The sequence below is a fragment of the Diabrotica virgifera genome, chromosome 9 (assembly GCF_917563875.1).
Source record: "Diabrotica virgifera virgifera chromosome 9, PGI_DIABVI_V3a".
NCBI classification, from domain to species: Eukaryota; Metazoa; Arthropoda; class Insecta; order Coleoptera; family Chrysomelidae; genus Diabrotica; species Diabrotica virgifera.
The window spans coordinates 157,810,491-157,826,584 of NC_065451.1; the positions used below are offsets into that span (position 1 = coordinate 157,810,491).

At 30.7% G+C, this 16,094-nt stretch overlaps 1 long non-coding RNA gene across 1 annotated transcript; it reads left to right on the plus strand.

Annotated features, from left to right (window-relative positions):
* The first annotated feature begins 1,508 nt into the window (after positions 1–1,508).
* LOC126891757 (uncharacterized) lies at positions 1,509–11,481 on the plus strand. The gene is made up of 4 exons (XR_007700541.1): positions 1,509–2,773; positions 3,155–9,349; positions 10,243–10,400; positions 11,340–11,481. It is a non-coding gene; the product is annotated as an uncharacterized LOC126891757 (long non-coding RNA).
* Positions 11,482–16,094: the final 4,613 nt, after the last annotated feature.

Here is a 16,094-nt window from a genome sequence, read left to right on the forward strand (position 1 = left end):
TCATTTGCCAGTATTTCAACGTTTTCTCTATTATCTACTGCAATATTATGTAAAACTGAACAAGCTGATATTATTCTTTGAACAAAAGGTAACTTGCATCTCATTACATATGTTAAAATGGGAAATCTCTTCAAAATACCAAATGTTCTTTCAATAACAATTCTTGAAGGGGTTTGTGATTGATTATAAAACACAACTTCTGTCTGAATGTTCTGCAATGGTGTCATAGGTAGTTGTAGTTGAGGACTGGATATCCACTGTTCCCTAATAATATATTCTGCAGAAATTCCCCATTTTATATACCCCTAATCCAAAAGTATTTAAAAACTCCTAAAATAGTAGGTATTTCCAATTGCACTTCCATATTATTGAACGATGAGTATTATGGGATATAAGTTGCTGTCTAAACATCTTTAAATGACAAAATAATTAAATTTAACGTTTTACTCTTTTCAATTATCTTATTTTAACTTTTATCAACAAATGGAATTTTCTAGGTTATTTTTATATTTACAAAAATATTTCATGTCATTTGTCAAAATAAAAGATTCCTTAACTGCGTTTGCAATACCCTTAGGGCCGGTTGTTCGAACGCTAATCAACAATTATCATTATCAAATATTTAATTACTGTCACCAAACTGTCAATGTCAACTTTGTTTGGGTTGCTGAAAACATAATTAATTAAAATTATGAGATTTATTATCAATTATGGTAATAATTATTGTTATATTAATTGATTATAGTCTCAGAATTGTAATCAATTATGTTTTTAGCAACCAAACCAAAGTTGACATTGACAGTTTTGACAGTAATTAAATATTTGATAGTGATCATTGTTGATTAGCGTTCGAACAACCGGCCCTAATAAGACAAGGAAAAAAGAGAGGACGGGTAACACCCATTTAACACACACGTTCCAAAAGTGAAGCCAGTTTTTGGTTTGTTTGTCACCAGAAACATGGCGGTCACGTCAAAAATAACAATGGGTTGCCAGTGGTGGGTGTTCGTTGAAGGTTAAAATTTCATAAAAAATAAAGTAAATCATCATCTAAAATTCGTAATAAAAACATATGTATGTATTGAAACATATGTACGTAATATGAGCAACTTAATAAAACATTTACCGTACACAAATTCTTCATTTTAAATACATTTCATGTTTTTATTTTAAATACTCAATGCATAACAATACCCCAAAGATACGTCGATGATCAAAATCCCTGGTGTCAGTTTGGCTTCACTTTTGGTCATAGGATTACTCGTCCTCTCTCTTTCCTTGTCTAAGGCAATACCACTCTTTTAAGCTGCGGTTAAAAATCGCCCTGATGGAATACAGTGTTGCCAAATTTTGGTTAAGAAAAATGTCACTTTTGGCGGGCAATTCAAATTTCAGTAAGTCACTCAAGGACAGTAGACTTTAAAAAATAAATTTTCATTTTCAGTATTTATGGAGGACGGAGGCTACTGATTGATAATTCCGTTCATCTTAGATGTGTTCAAATGTATGTAATTATTATATGTATAATATGCAAATATTTTATGATTGTTTTTACACTACAAATAACATTTATACCATACATTAGGTTCGTTCCAAGACGACACATTTGTACGATCCCTTGAACCGCCACGAAATCGATTGGACTGTTTTAATGCGCAGAATCGCCCTTGAACGGTTTTCTTTCGATCTCGATCGGATTACCGGTACGTAACCCTCTTGGAACGAATTCGTGTACCATTTCAAGTTCGAGTTGCGCCTGAGCCATTTTCAGTGCGAGTACCACTGTACCACTAGTAGTTTGCTAGATGGTTATGGTTAAAAATTAATATTTCTAATGTCCACTTTACATCAACAATAAATTGAATAAGAAATTGACAAAGTTATTCAATACCAAATTTGACGAGTACAAAATGTATGGTTTGTAAAAGAAAGTGAAATAATTTGATGAAATAGAACAATTGGATATGTTTTATTTTGTCAATTTTCTTTTTATTCACGGCAAAATTGGATGTAGAATTGTGTTTTGTATAAGCCAAATTTGACCTTAAATAACTTTGTCAATTTCTTGTTCAATTTATTGTTGATGTAAAGTGGACTTAACATGTTCATTAAACATCACTTCAGCTTCAAAACCTTCCCCAGAATCGATATCTGACATTAAATCGTTGTCTTCTATGAAAAAAGAAAATAATAAATTATCCATTTTTATAAGATTAATTTGAAAAAAAAAAGAATTAATAATTATTTAAACGGAAATCAAGATTCACAGGTACTAATAGCGTAAATTGTGGATTATTCTATTATTGAATCATCAGCTGATCTCATAGCAGTGACCAGTAAAAATAAAAACAATCCTAACTGCGCAAGTCAGTACAAATAGTTTCTGCTTGAAGGGAGAGATTAAATATCCAGCACGCAACCGCGCTGTTGCCAGATTTACATATTTTCTATTAGCGGGAATTTTAAAATCTCGAATGCGAGTTGGTTTAAAATTTGACAGTTGTGTTTTCTCGAATCGGAATCTTAACCTTACTTTTGTGATTATTTATTTACAAATATGTAAATAAATTCAAACAAGTATTGTATGTACCTACTGTGTTATAATTTAAAACTCTTAATTATGTTAGTCTTTAAAAAAAATGAAGCCCACAAAAATACACTTGTTTACAGTGCAAATGATTTTTTAATGGAAATAGGGATTTAGGATTTCATTTGCAGGAAAAACATGGGCAACCTACCCAGTTCGTAAAATTGCAATTCAAAAACTCTTTAGGTAAGTATGGGTAACTTTCGCATTATTATTTATTTTTTAAGTATTAAGGTTGATGTTGATATCAAAAAGTTAGATTTCAAAGGTAGTTTTATGTAGGTAGATACTAGATAGAGGCCATTCCACGAATATACATCTGTTCCAGACCATCGCGACAACGAATATTTTAGTGTGCAACATAAGAAGTACTAAACTAAATTGCAAATTCCATTCTTGTTTATTGGAATAATTTCTAGAGCCATTTACTTTCATACTTCTTATGTTGCACATTAAAATATTCGTTGTTGCGATGGTCTGGAACAGACATATATTTGTGGAATGGCCCATACAAGTAAGCTATGAGTAGTATAACTTCCCATGTAGTCACCTGTTATGTTTTTGTAGATTTTACTGTCTGGATGGCACAGGAAGAGACACAAAATAATATTCAGTACTGCAGTCACAGGAGTACATAGAGTACGTAGAGATATAAGAAAACAGCTGTTCAACATCACCTGACACCGTTTAGTTTTTAGAAAATGAAAAGTCTTTAGGTTGAATGCGATCTGCAGTATCTTGCATTGCTACATAATGAATGTGTTTATATATGGTATTTTTTATTGAATAATCTATACAGGAACAACTAAATGAATGTATACATATATTGCAGACATTGCATTTAGTTTTTTAGAGCAGCAAGTTTTTTTGTGTTTCAACAAGGTATTCAGTTTTTTTTTTCTTTTAGTATATACACATTATTATCTTGTAAAATAGCAAGCTAATACAGTTCGGTATCTAGACGTTATGGAGCATTCAACAGGTTTACCTTTTTTAAGCTTTATAACCCTTTCAACAGTTTTATTCCTTAAAAACAATAACAACTGATTTTCAATGGTCATATTATTGGTATTTTAATTCCATAATCCTTCCTATAACAATAGGTGCATTGTTGGAAGTTATTACAGTAGTTCTGCTGGAAATACTTACCAAAATTGTATGTATCTGCATCATTTAGAATTTTACCCAAACACCTATTAATACTCTATCTGAATCTAACATGTATTGCAGCTCTTTCAATGTCTTGTATACATAGGATTTTTTCAGAATCAGATATTTCATTAAGATTTACTTGCCATGCCTTGTCTATGTACCAGGGACATAACAGTCTATTAGGAACAGAACCCATTACATTCAGGCATTGTAAAAAGTGTTAGTTATGTCTGATATGAAAACATTTGACTATATAATACCAGCACACTCATGTATTTTTTCAAAAAAAGTTGGTAAATAAAAGTATTTTTTATGAGCCCATGAGTTCCATTAGTTGCGATAAGCGATTTACCAAACTTAATTAATATTTCCTTTTGCACAGTATTCATGGAAACACATAAGACAAAAATCATTATTGTTTAATTCGGGAGGATTATCAATAATTGAATCGTTTATTTCAGAAAGGGGTCAAGTCACAAGTATCCACTTTTGAGAAAATAAAGTTTACACACTGTTTACATTCAACAAACAATCACATTATATAAAATAAAAATTCTACCTAGCAACCTGGAGTATTTGTTAAAAAATGTTGTATTTTTTAAAAATGTATCTTGTTAAATTGTTTAAGAAAAAAAATTAATTTTTTGCACTCATTTTGTCAAGATTTGTCACTTGACCTCTTTCTGAAATAAACGATTCAATTAGTATGCCCTGTTGTTTGTAAAATAATATTGGACATAACCCGGTCTGTAAGCATTCACTTACCCACAAATGAACACTGGTTGCGTTATCTTTGTGCCTACATCCATCTTTCAAATCAACGTCATAGGAGTGTTTAATGTTCGTGTTATCTTTTCTTGTAAGTAAATCAACTCTCAATAATATTTAAAAAATGGATTAGTGGTAACATTTTTATTTTAAATTATATTGTGTATATGTAAATATTTTACTTACATTTTTGAATATGCCCATAATGTGTTTTAAAATATGTTACTTTTATGTATTGTAATATTCCTGCACAACAATCAGTTTAAATATTTTTAGATATTAGTATTTGATTAGTACACGAAATGCAGAGATGTTCTCTCTTCTATCTTAAGAGCTGATTTAATCTCTACTTGTATCTGTAAAGTTTATCATTTTTTCCCATAGACAATTTCAACACTTCCGGTTCCTCAGCGTCTATATCCAAACCTGTTACGATGACATAATCATATTTCTCTTCTCTTTCTCTAGGTAATCTAGTCTAGTAATTAATTCTCGAACTGTCTTGTTTGTATTAAATATCTTAATTATGTACTTATTTTATTTTTATAATGAAAATTAATAAATCAACCATATGCGGCACAGGATCCAAATGTTTTCGGAAATATATCTATAAAAATTTAATTACCTCTTTTGTATACGACATATCGATACATTTTTGGCAAAGTAGCGTAAGTGACATTTTTGAAAATCATGTTTTTCCCATTAAACTAACGCTATTATTGTTCAGAAGGTACTGCCAAAGTGTAGTAAGCCTATACATATATATTATGTTTAAAGTAATTCTAGGCTTACTACACTTTGGTAGTAACTTCTAAACAATAATAGTGTTAGTTTAATGGAAAAACATGTTTTTCCCCAAAAATGTCACTTACGTTACTTTGCCAAAAATATATCGATATAATATAATAAGTAAAAACTATTTTTATAGCTAGGAATTACTTTATTGAACAGTCTTAACCTTCGGATGACCAAGCGGGGGAAATTGTGACCCCAGCTTATGTTTTTCTTTAATAAATTCAAAAGTATTTTCAATTTTTAACTCATTATTTTTTTATTTGACTTTAATATCATTCTAGATATCCTCATATTTTGAAATAAAAAGAATTCCCTATATTTTACGAATAAAAAATATATTCTGAAGTTGATGTTTAGTAAAATAGCGTCTATTATGTGTAATTCCAAGTAGTGTTACGCTAATGACGTCGACTTTGCAAAGTAACAAGGCACTTACTCAACATACACACTACACATGACACTAATACTCATGTTGTGACTGGCTGAATGACATAAAGTCCATGCCATAAAAAAAATTTAAAAAAAATTAAAAAAAACTTCATTTTTTTGTTAAATGTTATTTTTGACCATTTCCCCCCCCCCCCCTTGGTCATCCGTGTAACAAAAAAAAGGTTGGTCATCGGAAGGTTAAACCTGTTCATAAATTTTGTTACTATATTTTTTAACTCCGATTATAACAATAATAACTTTTTAGTTTAGATTTAGGTCAAAGTGTGTAATGTCATGTTTTATGTATAGTATTTTTACTACAAAAGCGATATTACGTAGGTCAAAATTTTTGACGTAAGAGAACTGTCAAAACATTAGAATGTGACTTTTCATTATTGTCATTTTATTATAAACATGGCAATAATGAAAAGTCACAATCTGATGTTTTGACAGTTATCTTACGTCAAAAATTTTAACCTACGTAATATCGCTTTTGTAGTAAAAATACTATATTTTTTAGCCCTAACACATTTGTAGGTAGCAAATCATATTTGTTATTCTTATCTTATTTTAATTATATTCATTTTTTTGATTTAACGAAATAAACCTATCAATAAAAAAACTGTTGTTTAGTTGTGTACACCCAAAAACTAACTTGATGTAATACAGATGTCAATTGAATATGACGTAAATACATGTCATAAAGATGTCTTACGTCACAAAATTACCACAATAAAACGTTGCCACTAATTGCTCAATTTAATGTCATTCAAGTTAGATGTGATGAATAGGGCTTTTTATTCACAGTCATTTGTTTTGAGCTTCTGTCATGTGTCACATAATATTAATATATATACGTCATACGTTATTGGTAATACCAATGATACAAATCAAAGACGTATGGCGTAAATATATTAATATTGTATGACACATGACAGGAGCTCGAAACAAATGACAATCGATGAAAAGCCCTATTGATGGCAAATTGGTCATTAAACCTGACATCATATTTTGGTCATGTTTAGGTCTCCTACCAATTAAGACTAAAAAAACATGTCATTTAGACTTCACTCTGTTGGCTGGTCAGTTAAAGGATTTGAAATATATGGATTACTGAATTTTAAAGAAAGCTGCATTAAATATAATGAAAAAAGACAACCTATGACAATAAAACATTAATTGTTAGTCTTTGTTCTGCTCATACTTAACATAATCGTCCTATTTGAAGTCCACATACTGTGTAATAAAACTTAAAGCCACTTTGTGGGCGTTTTTGACATTTTCATAATTGTCTTTAATAGTAAAATGTATGTGTAACACAATAGATGTAAAATTATTATTATTAACACATTTACGGACACGCTTTGCCTGTAGCCACGTCTTCTTATGGAGCAAATGACTTCATATGCAGTCGTGTCTGTGAATGTGTTAAATAATTAACAGAAAAAATTATTTTAATTGCTTTAGCTTTCAATATAAACCACAATAATACCACCATTAATTTTTAAGTATATTATGTAAGAAAATAGAATTTACCTAATAACTCACCTCGCCGCCAGGTAAAGTAAAGGTGCTACGTCACTGAAATGTTTTTTCATTTTGATTTATTTTGTTGCTTTAGTTAGCAGATACATGATGGGAATTATTCATACAATACATATTAATACTATTAAAACTAATACATATTAATACTATTAAAACTAATACATATTAATATTCTAAATAATTATTTAATACTAAAATAAAGAAAAATGTCTATCTATACTACATTAATTGAGACATTTTCACTTTTCTTTTCGCAGGATCCTCGGGATTTTAAAGCTGTGTCTCTATCTTTATCTTGTTTTGTACAATAATTATTGTTTGAGAATGGCATACATACATAATAAGATGCTTCATGTTTTTGTACTCCTGTGACTGCAGTACTGAATATTATTTTGTTTCTCTTCCTGTGCCATCCACACAGTAAAATCTACAAAAACAACAGATGATTACATGGGAAGTTATACCAGTCTATATTCCTTGGTTATACCACAGTATAGGAGGAATTCCTCCTAGGCTGTGGTTATACTACTTATAGCTTACTTTTATCTAATATCTACCTACATAAAACTACCTTTGATATCAACATCAACCTTAATACTTAAAAAATAAATAATAATGTGGAAGTTATTCCATACCTACCTAAAGAGTTTTTGAATTGAAATTTTACCAACTGGGTAGGTTGCCCATGTTTTTCCTGCAAATGAAATCGTAAATCCCTATTGCCATTAATTTGCACTGTAAACAAGTATATCTCTTTTGGGCTTAATCTTTTTAGGACTAACATAATTAAGCGTTTTAAATTATAACACAGTACATACAATACTTGTTTTAATTTATTTACATTTGTAAATAAATAATCACAAAAGTAAGGTTAAGATTCGGATGTCAAATTTTAAACCAATTCGCATTAGAAATTTTAAAATTCCCGCTATGTAAATCTGGCAACAGCGCGGTTGCGTGCTGGATATTTAATCTCTCCCCTGCTTGAAGGCATGTATCAAAAGGGCCGTTCTTAAGTGCACTTTAAGTCCACTTTACATCAACAATAAATTGGACAAGAAATTGACCAAGTTATTCAAGGCCAAATTTGACGTGTAAAAGCACACTTTGACATCTAAGTTTGTTCGTTATAAACTTCACGTGAAGAAATTGACGAAAAAGAAAATTGTTCTATTTTTTTCATTTTATTTGGCGTGAATTCAGTGTCACCAACCTGTGTCCATTTGGCGGGAAGTGGAAGTAGAGCTTTTTGTTTATTATTATTTGTTGAGGTTGAGTCTTTCATGTTCATGACCCTAACAACACACAACATTCCAGGAATGTACTACCAAAGTTCTATCAATATTTGAATGTCCTGGACATTTAGGGAACATTCGGTGAACATCTGTTTAAATTATTCCTGGAATGTTACCATAAGACATTCTGTGAACATACTACCAATGTTCCTATATTTTAAGTTGCGAAATAATACATACGTGTAAGAGATACAACATTACTTATAACATACCAGACAAACTAAGTGACATTTTAGGCCTACAGTGCAATAATATGTCAAATTTAAAGAGTTTCCCAAGATTATAAACATACAAATGTAATAAAAATTATTGTTCGCGAATATTCAATTTGGAATGCGATTTTGTTAATAAAAAAAATACTTATAACTTATGCAAAACCCAAGAGAGGCATTTATATTTATTTCTTTTGCGTTCATTTTCAAATTCGCCGTGCATATATTTTTGTGCATGGCGCTTGAGAGGGCATCACGTGACTAAAAACGACCAACCAACGACCTCGCTTCGGCCATCTTGGCATCTTCATCTTGGCGACCTTGCCTTGCCGTGGATTGTTTTTAGTTGTTTGTATTATTTGTGCTTTGTAAGAATATTTTTTTAATTCGGATACTTTTATAATAGCTTTAATAGTATTATTAACATAGTGCATAAAATGGTGTCCTGTTTTTAACGCAGTTGGAGTAGCAGAAACAAATGTAGATAAAAAAATCTGCAGGAATAACGTTTCAATTATGACAGAAGCTCAAAACAAATGACTGTGAATGAAAAGCCCTATTAAAAGGTTAGTATGCAAATATGTAAACGAAAGCATGCCCTGTATTTCAGAAAATAAATTAATACTATTAATACCCTAATTCGAACAATCAACAATGATCATTATTAAATATTTAATTACTGTCACCAAAACTGTCAATGTCAACTTTGTTTGGGTTGCTGAAAACATAATTAATTACAATTATGAGATTTATTATTAATTATGTTAATAATTATTGTTATATTAATTGATTATAGTTTCAGAATTGTAATTAATTATGTTTTAACAATTGACATTGACAGTAATTAATTATTTGATAATGATCATTGTTGATTAGCGTTCGAACAACCGGCCCTAATAATACTATTCATAAAAAATCTTTTAAGTAACGTAGATATAACAAAGTGAATAAAAGGCATAAATCAGAAGAATTATTATTTTATTTTATAAGTTAATAATTGGTCATATCCATTTATTATTTTAATAATAATTGTGAATAAGCCACAAACTTCGCTTATTCCTAACTAAAATAGTAAATAGAGATAGGTAATAACAAAAGGATTTGTAAAACTAAAATAATTCTTTTTGCGTTTTTGCTAGTGTATGCGTTTATAAATAGGATGGTAGACCACACACTATAATATGCAGTACCAACTAATGAATACACAGAATATTATAGTCGATTTGCTAAACTCAGTCTCAGTACTAATTACTGTAATTTTGGCAAAATTGGCCAAAAACAAAAAAAATTACCTACTAAAATCACTAGCCAGTTGTGTCTGAGTTTGGGGAACCGACTATACTAATAAACAATTTCTAAGCTGTTTTATAATAATTTTGTGAGTTCATTAATCATATTTTTTATTTAAAACTAAAATTTGTTAATAATGCTTAGTAATGCATATATTTTGTATTTTTAGCTTTCCAGAAGATCCTGCGAAGAAGACATGAAGTATAGATCAGATTTGTTAATAGAGGAGTATGTTCAAAACACTTTTTAGAAAAAGATATTGACAGAACTTCACTTTCATCTGTTCGTTTGAGAGACTGTGCTGTTCCAATAGCTTATGTCACACAGGTATATGCATAACCTAATTAATAATACAGTCCGTACAATATAGATACTGTTGTAATTCATTATCTACATCGGAGATCTAAGTTGACATTGTTGCCCAACTACAAAAAATTTTTGAATTCATTTTAAGTCAAATATATCACATAATTATTGCGAAGTAGATTATACAACAAAACAGATTAATATTCAATGTAAATAAATAAAAACATCAGAAATCGAAAACAAGAATTAAGGTATAATCTTATGTTACAGTTATTAAGGTACCAAGGGTATTATAGGGATATACGTTGACCGAAAGCGTTATTATTATAATACCTGTGGTGCCTTCAACGTTTAATGCCCGACTAAATTATTCTTTATATGCGAAAAATTTGAATGAATTTTGAATTGATTAGTTTTTAAATAAGTACATTTACCAGTAACAGTAGTAACGTAATTGTGGTAACCATAGTTTTACTTAGGTTGATATTTGTCAACTTGACAGTATCTAAGTCGTTATTTAAATTTAATGCCCAAGGGCGTTATATCGTACTTAACAGACTTCGAAATGTCATTATTTTTCAAATAATGTACCAGTAGGACATTAAAGTAAATAATAAAAACAATAAATATAATGAATACTAAATACTTATTTGTTTGTGAAAAATCTATTTCTTTGTGGCTTTTTTGTAATTAATTATTCTAATGGGGAAATAAGCCACAATTTACTTGAAAAAATAATTTTATTAAGGTTTCTACTTCCACATCGGATGTCGTCAAAATACAAAATGTTCATTATTATTATTTTATTTATTAAATATTATTTATTATTTATTTAAATATTATTTAATATTTATTTTTTTATTATTATTATTTATGCATATTATTACCTGTAAATAATATTTCTTCTGATTGTTAATTGTAAAGGATAGAAAAATTACCTTTTATTTTATTTTCTTTTAGAATCAGCTGAGAGAAGTGGTCTACAAAAAACCAGAAAGGAAACGGAATATGTGGCTACGAAAAGCAAAAGAAAGGTTTACAAAGCAAATGTGACACATTTTTTTATAATATTTAGGAATGTCAGCAAATTACATTAAAAAATGTATGTAAAGATTTTTTGCAATAAAAATGTTTATATTTATCAAGGATGTATTATTTGGTATGGCCATATATCGTCAGTGATGTGACAGTACCTCCTATCTGTTTTTTTCAAGAGATTTGTAAGATAGACTAAAAACTTGTTTCGGCCACCTCCTGTTTTCATATATTTTTTGACTTGTTTTGCAGTAAATTCAACTATCTATTTACTACAAAAAAAGTCAGAATACGTACGAAACCAGAAAGTGACCTTAAAAAATGTTTTTCGTCTCCTGCAAACCTCATGAAAAAACATATAGGAGGTATTGTCACATTACTGACGATATATTTCAGTGAATGTCTAAAAAATATACTGTGAATGTTCAAAGAACGTTCGTAGACATTCATGGAATGTTCTAACAAGACATTCAGTCTAAAAATATACTGTGAATGTCCAAAGAACATTCATGGAATGTTCCAACAAGACATTCAGTCTAAAAAATAGACTGTGAATGTCCAAAGAACATTCGTAGACATTCATGGAATGTTCCAACAGAACATTCTAAGAATATTTAAAATGCTGACACAGCACTTTCCTGGTACTTTCCAGGGACATTCGTGTGCATTTGGGGACATTCCAGGAATGTTTTCAATGTCCTGTGTGTACATTCTAGGAACATTCATGGAATGTTTTGTGTTATTAGGGGACAACCTAAAAATTTTGATTGGAAAATGCATATAAGATAAGGGGGTGGAAAAATGGAAATTAGTGGCTTTTTTTTGCAGTTCTGTCTGTTAGTTTTGCGTTTTGCTCTGGCTGGGTCTCTTTTGTTTAAACAATTATGTAAGTATTATAAAAACGTTTTCAATTTTCTGTATTCTTTAGGAAACGAATTATTTATGCATATTATTACCTGTAAATAGTAGTACCTATTTCTTTTGATTTTTAATTGTAAAGAATAGAAAAATTACCATTCATTTTAATTTTTTAGAATCAGCTGAAAGTGGTCTACAAAAAAACCAGGAAGGAAACGTATTATAGCCTTGTGGCTATGAAAGGCAAAAGAAAGATACCTATAAAAAGTGTATTGACTAGTTGGAAGAAAGTCCACATTGTCGATGCATAATAAGATATTACTTTATAAACAAATATCAAGACCTAGGAATGGAACCTGGATAATATAGTCATCAAGAAGATAGCAGGAAGTCATGAGCAACAACAACTTCATAAGTATGAGAATATTGAGGAAATCCAGCTCCTCATATTTACTACTGGACAAACTAGAAGATTGAAGAGGACAAAGCCTTTTGAACTAGTTTGAGTGATAGGTGATAGTGAAAAGCAGAGCGTAGTGCTTGTGTGCCTGTGTATGTTAGAATAGTGCACGATCTTGTTAGATTAGATAAGAGACGCTATGGGGTAAGCTCTTCATTTTAAGGAACAGTAGTAATTTAGGTTAAATTAAAATTGCTCATTGGTCAGTTATGACCAGATTGTAATTCTCTGATGTTTGGCAAAAAGGGCTTAAGTCAGAATTGCACATCAATAATGTTTTGATGATTTCTGGACCATAAAAAAAGTGTTGCAGACTTAAACTGTATGTACCAATAAAAAGAGCCGATTTTTCTGGTCCAGAAATCATCAAAACATTATCGATGTGCAATTCTGACTTAAGCCCTTTTTCCCAAACATCAGAAAATTGCAATGTACAATTCAATACAAATGAATCATCATCGTAGTGATGATTATGGAAAAAAATATATGACAAGATTTTGTGCAATAAAAATGTTTATATTTATCAAGGATGTATTATTTGGTATTGCCACATATACTTCTGGTATATCGTCGGTGATGTGACAATACCTCCTATCTGCTTTTTCATGAATTTTGTAGGAGACGAAAAACCATTTTTAGGGTCATCTCTGTTTTCACATGTAAATTTTGACATGTTTTGTAGTAAATAGATAATTGAATTTACTACAAAACATGTCAAAAAATATCATATGAAAACAGGAGGTGACTGTAAAAAAAGTTTTTAGTCTCTCTTACAAAACGGTTAACAGAGGTGACAGTTAATAGAGAGACAGATAATCAAGGTTCCACTGTATAGTGAAATTTGGACACCCGACACCCCATACAAATTTTATGGGGGTTTTGTTCGTTTAAACCCCCCCAAACTTTTGTGTAAGTTACAATTGAATTATTATTGTGGTACTATTAAACACAATGTTTTTAAAACTTTTTTGCCTCTTAGTACTTTTTTGAAGTCAGTTTTTATCGTGATATTTTGAATATTTGTCAAATCCACCACATATTTGTATATGGTTAAGTACGATTGTAGAGACTAATAATATGAAAATTTATTTATGATTTACATTTTTAGGTATATTTTGAACCATTTTAAAAAGAAGCCATATCTTGATAAAAAGAGCTTTATCGAAAAAATATAAAACGAGGTAAAAAAGTTTTAAAAACACAGTGTTTAACTAATGGTACCGCAGAAATAATTTAATTGGAACGTACCCAAAAGTTTGGGGGGTTAAAGGGAACAAAACCCCCATAAAATTTTTATGGGGTGCACAAATTTCACTATAATTTTTCTTTAAGATGTTACTGCAATAATATTGCTTCATGTCCATTTTCAATAAAAAATCTTTAATAGTTTTCGATATATTCGAAAAAATCAATTTTTATTTTGTATCTTCAAAGGGCTGTAACTTTTTTTGTGTGCATATTTGTACTAAGGTAAGTTAGGTTCATTCAAATTATTTAATTATTTTTGGTCCCAGAATATGTGATTTAATTTACGACCAATCTTTTCGGGACACCCTGTATAATAAATGGGATTAGCTGGCTTAAAAATTCATAATCTACGTTCTGTAGAAAATATCCAGTTTTTGGTTTCTTTTTAACTAGATCTTAATATATAACCAAGCATTTTAAGACATTTTTATTAATTTTTCGATGATATATTCGTGTTTTTAGTTTGTTCAAAATATTCTAGATGATTGTACACTATAATAGATAGCCAACTAAATAAACACAAAAATTTTATTTTTGTTACAGCCTGTATATAAGTTTACCTATATATACAGTGCATTATGCACCACCTTAAAAATTGGGCATTTTCGATGTCTCGAATTTCCTAAACCTGTTGTCCAATCTAAGTGATTTTTTTATAATAATATAGCCTGAGGCTATAGGTTACTGCCTTATGCTTGTCATGCACGGGGAGCTATACTGTAATATATATTATATCACATCGCTCTCTATAGTAATGAGTAATGAGTGAGACTGCACATACGGAACCATTAGTTCCCTGTCTGCAGGCTCACTCATTACTATAGAGAGCGATATGATATAATATACATATATTACAGTATAGCTCCCAGTGCATGACAAGCTTAAGGATGTAACCTATAGCCTAGGCTATATTATAAAAAAATCACTCAGATGGGACAACAGGTTTAGAAAATTCGAGACATCAAAAATGCCCTATTTTTAAGGTGGTGCGTTAATTTCTTGGAGAAGTGTATTGTAATTTAATGTAAATAATGTAATATCCAATAATTGTAATTTAATATAAGATGTAATATAAGTTCCTTAAAAATTTATTTTTTATTTCCCACCATACATTCTCCACAGGTCTAAATATCGATGCTAGACATCCACCGGAGGTCCTCTCAGGACGTTAGATGGACGTTCGGCAGCAAGACATTGGACCAAACTGGGACGTCCTATGAAGGTCCAATTGACATTCACTGAACGTCCCCTCGGACGTTAGGTGGACGTTTGGCAACGTGGCATTTGGACCAAAATAGGATGTCCTGTTAAGGTCCAAAGTACGTCCCTTCGGACCTTAAGTGGATGTCCAACGGACATTCGGTAGCACGACATTTGGACCAAAATAGGACGTTCCTTGGACGAAAACGGACCTCCCTAAAGTCCGTGAAGGACATCCTTGTGCTATTAGGGATGTATATAGTCTCTTTATTCTATTATATTCTACTCTATTTCAAACCTATTCTATATAAGTATCTACACATTACACCTATTATCATCATCATCATTCTCTTTGCCTTATCCCTATGCAGTGTCGGCTTCCCTAATTGCATTTCTCCACACAATTCTATCTTGAGTCATATCAATGTTAATCCCCTTTACCAACATGTCCTGCCTTATCGTCTTCTTTGGTCTTCCTCTCCTACTCCTTCCAGGAATCTGCACTTCAGCTATTCTTCGTATTGGGTGATTAACGTCTCGATGTTGAACATGACCAAACCATCTTAACCCATGCTCTCTCATTTTGGCATCAATTGGTGCCACACCTAGACTTCCCCTAATATACTCATTTCTAATTTTATCCTTCTTTGTCACTCCACTCATCCATCTAAGCATTCTCATTTCCACCACATGCATTCGTTGTTCCGCTTTCTTTTTCACTGCCCAACATTCAGTTCCGTGCATCATAGCCGGTCTTATGGCTGTTTTATAGAATTTTCCCTTCAGCTTAATTGGAATTTTTCTGTCACACAACACACCACTCGCTTCTTTCCACTTCATCCATCCAGCCCTAATTCTACTGCATGCATATCCATCTATTTCTCCATTACTCTGTAATACCGATAGTAGGTACT